An 8600-nucleotide genomic window follows, 5' to 3' on the forward strand; every position below is an offset into this window, starting at 1 on the left:
GCATATGGCTGAAAGATGTATTTACGAGCATTGGCCGATGGGTCTCTCTCTCTATCTCTATCTCTCTCTCACACACACACACACACACACGCACAAGAGGGACCCGTTGAATTATTTATTTGCTCGTGACAACTTTTAATTAGGTTTCACTGTAGTCTAACTTTTTTCTTAAGTTATTGATTGAGCTCAGTGACTTCAAAAAGTTGTAGAGAACCCTTGTTTGGGCCTTTCCGGCATCGCTGAATGTGGGCTGAGTAACCATGTTAGGTTGTACTGTACTACACAGGCTTTTTCGCTATTTTTTTAAATAATACATTTTTTAATAATTTTCATAAATATTACGCTGGGTAAATTTTTTTCAAAAATAATACACCGTCGGCCCGCTGCAGGCCGACTGGGCCTAGTCGGCCCATAGCCGGCCGATTGGATTCCAGTCGGCCTACAGCTGGCCGACTGGCCCATGTCGGCCCACTGTGGGCTGATTGGGTCCTGTTGGCCCACTGTGGGCCAACTAGAGCTAATTGGCTTGTTGTGGGCTAATTGTTTTTGCAAAAGTGTTAATCATGTATTTAAAAAATATGTGTATTGTGACCTCCTCCGCTCGCTGTGGGCCCACTATTGACTAAAAAATATGTTTTAAAAAGTGTTAATCATGTATTTAAAAAATATGTGTATTGTGACCTCCTCCGCTCGCTGTGGGCCCACTGTTGACTAAAAAATATGTTTTAAAAAGTGTTAATCATGTATTTAAAAATTGTTAAATGTGTGTATAAAAATGTTCCTTATCTATATAATTTTTTTAAATGTGTGTATAAAAAATAGCTTTTTTTTCAACATCAGCAATGCAATTGGTCCGACAGTTGTACACAATATCCGGGTCAACTTGTTATTCTCCGCCCCGCTGGGCTGCAAACTTTCCTAGGAGGTATGCATTAGGCTTAACAAGAAAATGGACTTTAAGAAATAATAAATGGGATGTAATTATAATAACTAGAAAATTACTATGCACCAAACACGTAATTAGTTTGAAAAATATATTATTTTTGGAATTTGAAATTTTAATTTCATTACTTGTTGCGCGCGCAATATTTTGTTGGATTTTAACGTAATACAACTTTATTTTGAAATTATATTTAACCTGACTAGAAATTTTGGATAAAAATATTTCGGATCCCATCAAAATGTGGGAATTTTTTTGAATTCTATTTTGAGCGGTTGTTTGAAATTATTAATCGTTGTCCTAGCTAGAAGTTCGGTTGTACTTTTAACAAACTGTAAATGGGCTATAGTAAATTCCATTAGAATTAAAAAAATGGGTTGTGCATTCTTACAAATTGAAAATGGGCTATATGTTCTCTGCCAAATCTGAGCTGTGGGCCTACTAAGTTGACGCGTACCAAGAGCTTTGTCAACTTAGTCAATATAAACGATTCTAGCTGCAGTGATCATACGATGTCCATCCAACGGCCGTAGTGCTTCTTCAACCTCTGGTCTTCTTGCTCCAGCCGCCCAAAGCAGCGCCGGTCGTGTCGCGTGCTCCTACCTCCCGTGGCCGGCTGTGATGCCGCGGAGGCCTCACCGCCCCGTACTACTCCCACCGCTGGCCAGGCCATCCCTCTACTCACCCACACCCCCTGTTATTCTGCGGCGACGGCAGCCTCACACCGCAGCCGAACCAGTGAACCCTTGTACTCCTCTCCGCGCGGGCTTCCACTTCTGTGTCTTCCCCGGCTCCACGTCGTCCCCTTCCTAGGCCTCGCCGTCGTCCACTGCCCTGGTGTTCTTGGTGCGGCGTGGTCAAGGAACGAGTTCCATCGGACGTGGACTGTACGTGGAGAGGCTGACAGCTAGGTCCACGGCCGTAGCAAGGAAGTGCCTCCTTATTACGCGGAAAATAATGTTTCCTCCACCTGATAGCAGGGACCCACCGGACGGGCCGCCATATTTCGCAATAAAAGCGTTTCCCCCTAACTGCTGGGACCCACCAGCTAGACTTCGCATGCAAGGAAGTGCGTCTGGGCAAAAAAACGATTCACCCCCCTGACTGCTGGGACCCACCAGCTACATCTTCGCACGAAGGAAGTGCGTCCAGGCAAAAAAAAATGATTCGCCCCCCGACTGCTGGGACCCACCAGCTACATCTTCGCAGGCAAGGAAGTGCCTGACAGTCGGGACCCACCTGGTCGAAGCGTACGTAGCGTTGTCATTATGGTCGCGAATGTGTACATACATATATACTGGTGGATGTAGAGGCGCGCACGTGTCGTAGTAGAGGCGCGCACATAGCATGTACATGTACGTATAGCAGCCAGGGTGCAAGAAAGAAAATACGGCCACGTATGTGTACATACGGGCGGGCTCTCGAACGCCTACTCGCGCATATGTACGGCGAGGGCTCGTGTACATGGCTGGGTCGAAACGGAGAAACAACGTCGTCGTCGTGTTCATGGGTCAGAACGGAATGCGTGGTCGTGTTCGTCGGGAGGGCTTGGACGGAAGAGGCGATGGAAACGAGGCCTGGCGTACCGCACAACAGAGGAAACAGACCTCCTACGGTCGAAACGAGGGTCCTGTTGATCGGGAGGGGTGTGGCGTACCGCAAAACGGAGGAAACAGACCTCCTATGGTCGAAACGGGGGTCCTGTTGATCGGGAGGGGTGTGGCGTACCGCAAAACAAAGGAAACGGACCTCCTACGATTGAAACGGGGGTCCTGTTGATCGGGAGGGGTGTGGCGTACCGCAAAACGGAGGAAACAGACTTGTGTTGGAGCGCTATGGTCGAAACGGGGGTCCTGTTCATCGGGAGGGGTGTGGCGTACCGCAAAATGGGACTCCACGGGATACTGTTCATCTCCACCGTCGACCCCCTCCAGCCTCCACGAGCTACTGTTCATCCACCGTCGACCTCCTCCACCTGTTCATCCAGCCTCCACCGCGCGCTACTCCACCAGCTACTGTTCAACCACCCCTCCACCGTCTACTGTTCATCCAGCCCTCCACAGCACGGGGTCCTGTTCAACCACCCCTCCACAGGCACCCCTCCACCGTCTACTTTTCATCCTGCCCTCCACACCATGGAGTCCTGTTCATCCACCCCTCCACGGGCACCCCTCCACCGTCTACTGTTCATCCAGCCCTCCACCACACCATGGGGTCATGTTCATCAAGAGGCAATGCCACCGCTCACTGTTCATCCAAACCCCCCCGCAACACTCACTGTTCATCCCATCGATCGGCTTCAGTTAGCAGCAGTAGCCAAGGAATCGCTCGATCGGGTTCGGTTAACAGCCATCGATCGATCGCTCGGGTTTAGTAATGCATAGCCTGCAGTGCAATTGCTCGGGTTCAGTTAGAGCCCAACGCCTCGCTCGGGTTCAGTTAGAGACAACGCCTCGCACACACGTGCGTACGTGTACGAGAGAAACGTGCATCGCTTGGCCCCCGACCTCCCACCGTAACCAGGAACTCCCCGAAATTTTCCTCCCCCTCGCTTCTACCATGGTTTTTTCCGTCATGAACGGCCCAAAGAATGTCATGCAGCTGCGTCTCCGGCCCGCCCAGGACGAAAAGCCCATTTTCTGTCATGATTTTTTGTCATAGAAGTAGGAGCCCACCACATCTATGATGATACCGGGTTTTGTCACAATTATCGTCATAGAAGTGTCATATGTATGACAGGAAAAAATTTCGTTCGGCCCAAAATGTCACGGATGTGTCATTTTTTTGTAGTGAATATTAATCGAAGGAAGGGGGATCAATCGTCGGGTGTGGACCTTCACGAGCATCTAGCTTCCACGACCGTCGACAAGCACCATCCAAGACGTGTTCATGCCGACGCAATACATACCGTTAATGTAGTTGAGGGTGACGGGGATCAGATCATAGTCAAGAGGGTTGATGCTCGCCACCCTACTATCATTATGTTGTGTGACATGCCATTTCTGAAGATCAGGCGGCATCAGCAAGCAAGGAGCTGGCTTAAAAAGCTCCGACATGAGGGCTTTGAGTAAACGGTACAGCCCCGACGAGCATGCAGCGAGCGGCATGGTACTGAGATTGTCCACACGCGAAACAATGAGCTTGATTACCTCTGTGGGGAGTGAATTCCAGCCACTCTTTCGGCGGACGCTACTCGGTTCTGCCATTGTTAGTGCTCGGGTTTCGGAAGAGGGGGGAGGCGCCTTAGCGGGGATGGAAGATTGGACGATTATGTGTGGACAAAGAGGAGAAGCGAATATATGCTGCGGGAAGTGGACAGTTGATGATGACTACAACACGCCGCTTGACTTATGAGACACATACCAGCAGCGTAGGGTCATATCGATGCCATACAACTTGCTTGAGTGATCACAGTACTGGTACTCCCTACAGTACCTACTACTATGCCCTAACTTGCTTGAGTAGAGTAGTAGTGGAGTAGGACTCTGCTCTACTACTAGCACCGGAGGATTAATATATTCTAATCTAAAATAGTTACAAACTTCAATGCCCGAGAGTGGAACGACCACGAACCGCCATCGGTGCTAAATCCAATCCCCAACGAACATTCACTGGCAGAAATGGCAGTTGCAAACGCTCGCGACGCAGTTATAGTGCGTGTGTAAGGGTGGCGGTTTTGTCAAATACTATGGCTTAAAAACAGGCCACCGTCGGATGGAAATCTGACGGTTACGTGGGATTCTTCGGGATTGAGCTCGTGGCAAACAATCGCCAGATATCATTACTAAAAGAAGGTTAAAACACCCGGGGCTATAACTTGCACCGGCTGACCACTAACAATGATACTAACATAGTTGTAAAATGGTCAAAGACTGTGTCTACGTGGTGTTTGGAATTATATGCAAAAAACTAGCAAGATGCACGTGCATTGCACGGAACATCAAGATGCATTTTTTTACAAAACACCTATTGTGATTGACCCATGCAGGAGTAATCCCATGTGTAAAAACTAATGATATCTTGATAATTTCATCGGAAAAATGGTATCTCGACCATTTCATCGAAAAAATGATATCTCAAGAAAGATGATAGATAAGGTGAGGAGGTGTGGGGCATGGTGGTGACTAGTGGTCAGACTGGGCAGAGGCATGGGGATGGACGGCCAGAGACTTCCTTTTTTAATTGCTCAGCAATGAGGTTGTGGGAAATAAGGATGAACGAGGCAAGACCCTATCTGTAAATGTGGAGAGAGGTGCGGGTATCTGTTTTAAAATTGTCATAGTTTGCTTTCTATCCATGAGATATAGATCGGACGGTCTATACTATAAGATGGCAGGCACACCATCATCACCAACTCGGTTTTTTCTCTACTCCTACTCCTATATTACTTACTCCTATAAAAGACTCAGTTGGTGATGATGGCGTGTCTGCCATCTGCCATTTCTAACCATTAGATCTGCATATAATGGTTGTGATGTAACTTGTGGCCTTTTGCAACAATTCCCACTTCTCTACTCCAGTTTGCACAAAACCCCTTAGTATCTTGAAACCAACCACATTCCTCCCTTACCTCATCAAAACAGCCCAAAGAATATATTTGGAGTGAAACATAAGATATTTTTAGTGATATGTATATCAAAACTAAATTGTTTTCTTTCAAATTTGTGAATATGTATTATTCTACTTTGGATCCATTGCAATAGACGGGCTCATTGCTATAAATGTTTATCTCTTGCATCATCCTCAACAAACACCTAGTGTACTGGTCCGGGCCGGATGCTTGCAGCATGATGACTTTCGAATTCTATCCTAAACTATGGCTTTTTATATTTTTTAATATATACTTCTTTCACTACTGTACTGGGAGTGGAACCCACAGAGTACTTAGAATACAAGATTAAGGATGGATTTGTTTCTTATTAACTTTTTGTATGAATTTGTAGCCAGCCTGCAAGTCATGTACACTGTACTGACAATGGAACCAACCGAGTATTTAGAATACAAGATTAAGGATGCAATTAACTTTTTATAGAGGGAGAATCATACACGCAATCAACTCAAATGGATTGGACGTCACTCTATTATACTCCAACGACAACCGGCAAATTTCCTCCCGCGGGCCGGAGTAGGTCTCTCGGTTTGCATGCGAGTTTAACGGAGGCATTTGATGGAGGTGAGGAGGCATGTCCAGCCGGGCATGCAGCGGGCGGTGCAGTACTATTCTATTTGACAGCTTCTAGTATATTATAAAAAGGAAGAAGAGTAGTAGAGATAGAGATAAGAGTAGAGATAGAGACTAGGGAGGAGCACCATCTACTGCTTCGTGTGCTACTCCTACACTCCATTCGGAGGCCGCAACGTCCCCTATAGCCACTCCCTCTTGCGTTCCATTCGGCGAGCGCTGTTGAAATTTGGGGAGCGCACTCTCGCGACTGCCGGCAGTGACGACTTCACCGACGACGACTTCTTCCCCGACCACGGCAGCCTCTTCCTCAACGACATGGGCGACAACCTCAACGCCAACGGTGCTGCTCCCGTTGCACCATATGTGTTTCTGTCCTTCCTATTCGATGTTGTGGTAGAATTCATGTTTCTAGTCTGTGTCCTAGATTTGATTTGTTCATCTACTATGCTAGTCCACATGATTAGTTTATTCTCTATTATTGTCGTCATGATTTATTTTGTGCTTATTCAGACTAAATCTCGTAGTAACTTGCTCATATATTCAACTGGCACAACGTCCCCTACAACCACTCCCATTTCATGGACAGCCTGGTCGATGCCTGCAAGGAGCCCTTCGTCTACTGCTATGAGTGCCCAATGCCGTTTTGGGGCTCGCTGGTAGACCTCGTGCGTCACCTCACGCAGGTGTCCGGCGATCACTATTGGCCCTTGGCGGAGAACATCAAGTACAAGACGTGCTACCCGTTTATCGTGCCGTAGCCGTTGGAGGATCACTGCCGCCTGCTAGTCTCAAAGGAGGACGGCAACGTCTTCCTCTTGATCATGGACACTAGCGAGGCCGCGCATGCCGCCACCCCGTCTCTGTAGTGTGCGTCAGGGGCGACGCCGCTGACGCTGACACTAACACGAGGCTGATGTATGGGTGCGTGCTCACTATTGCTGCCCCTCAGAGGTACGTGGGCCACACCAGCTCCATGACGCTGACTACGACTGTGCCGAGCTGGGACCTTCCCGCTGATGTGGACATGGAAGACGCATGGTATGATTCCCCCTCAACATGGTGCACGAGGATCCAAGGAGGTTCACCTGGACATATGCATTACCAAGTTAAATGTTGATTATTAGTCTTCGCCAATATAATCCGCTATCTAAGAATGTGGAGACTTCTTACTATATAGTATAGAACCTTCCATGCATGATCTTGCTCTATTAGAGTATCGTGCTTGAATAAAAGTGTATCCATTTATGGTTTAGTCTAGAATCTTCCATGTATGCTTTTGCTCCATCAGAGTTCTCGCTTGCCATTTATGAGATTAACTGAGAATTTTTACTACAGTACTGGTGAAAGACTTATGATGAACCATTTCTTACCTCTCCTCTGCCCCCTTCCAAATCATCCTGATTTAATCCCTCCGTCTAGGTGTATAAGAGCATGGTTAATACTTAATAGTATAGCCAATTGTTGACTATAAGAAAGTGACATGTCACCTGTAGCCAACATGTATAACAATCGGTACTCAAAAACTAATTCTTAAAGATCATTTCTTGCAAAGCACAATAAGTGTTATTTCTTCACAAGTTTTGGATGCAGTTTTAACAGTTGAACGCTTTTGTTTGCAAAAGACATTTTTTATCTATTTCACCGGGATGTTTGTGAGCTCTGGAGATGAAATAATATCCGAAGAAACCTATCAATACCCGTTACACATGAGATGACCCCCACATCCTTTGTCAAAATAAACAACTCCCCGATCAATGCATTTCACTGTTCCGTGCAATGCACGAGCACCTTACTCTAGATTAGTACGACCAAAAATTTAACTAACATTATATATAGTATGATAAATGCTCATGCATGTCACCTAAAATTATATCATTGAAAACTATGTTCAAATACGAATCCAATGATATAGTTTTTGTTGACATGCACTAACATTTTATCAGTTAAATCTTCAGTCAAATTCAATGGAGCACTAATAAACCACGACCGATGTAGTACTAGTGTAGAGGGCGGCGCTGCACGGGAGTCTAACCCCGCTCGTGGCACGGAAGTAAAGCCGTCATACCAGGAAACCCAACCATTTCCAGTAATAAGTGGCCTGGTAAAATAAACAGACAAGCAACCAACACATCCCTCCATCTTTTTTGCATTTCATCTCTCTGCATTTACTTTCTCTGGTTCATCTCGCACACTTGATCCCTAGCTACTACTCCTAGGGCCAGTTCTTTTGGCGGCTTAAAAAATAAGCCGTCTCTTCCCCAGCTCTTCCCATAAGACTAGTCACAGTGGAGAGTAACATTAAGGCACCTCACTCATTTATTTGGGCTTCTAAAGTACTAGTACCTCCGTCCTGGTTTATTCTTCACCATTGTAATTTGTGCTAAATTTTGACCAAAGATTTAACTGATAAAATGTTAGTGCATGTGACATGCACAAATATTTCATTAGTTAAATTTATGGTCAAAATTTGACACA

The sequence above is a fragment of the Triticum aestivum genome, chromosome 3A (genome assembly GCF_018294505.1).
Source record: "Triticum aestivum cultivar Chinese Spring chromosome 3A, IWGSC CS RefSeq v2.1, whole genome shotgun sequence".
In the NCBI taxonomy this organism is placed as follows: Eukaryota; Viridiplantae; Streptophyta; class Magnoliopsida; order Poales; family Poaceae; genus Triticum; species Triticum aestivum.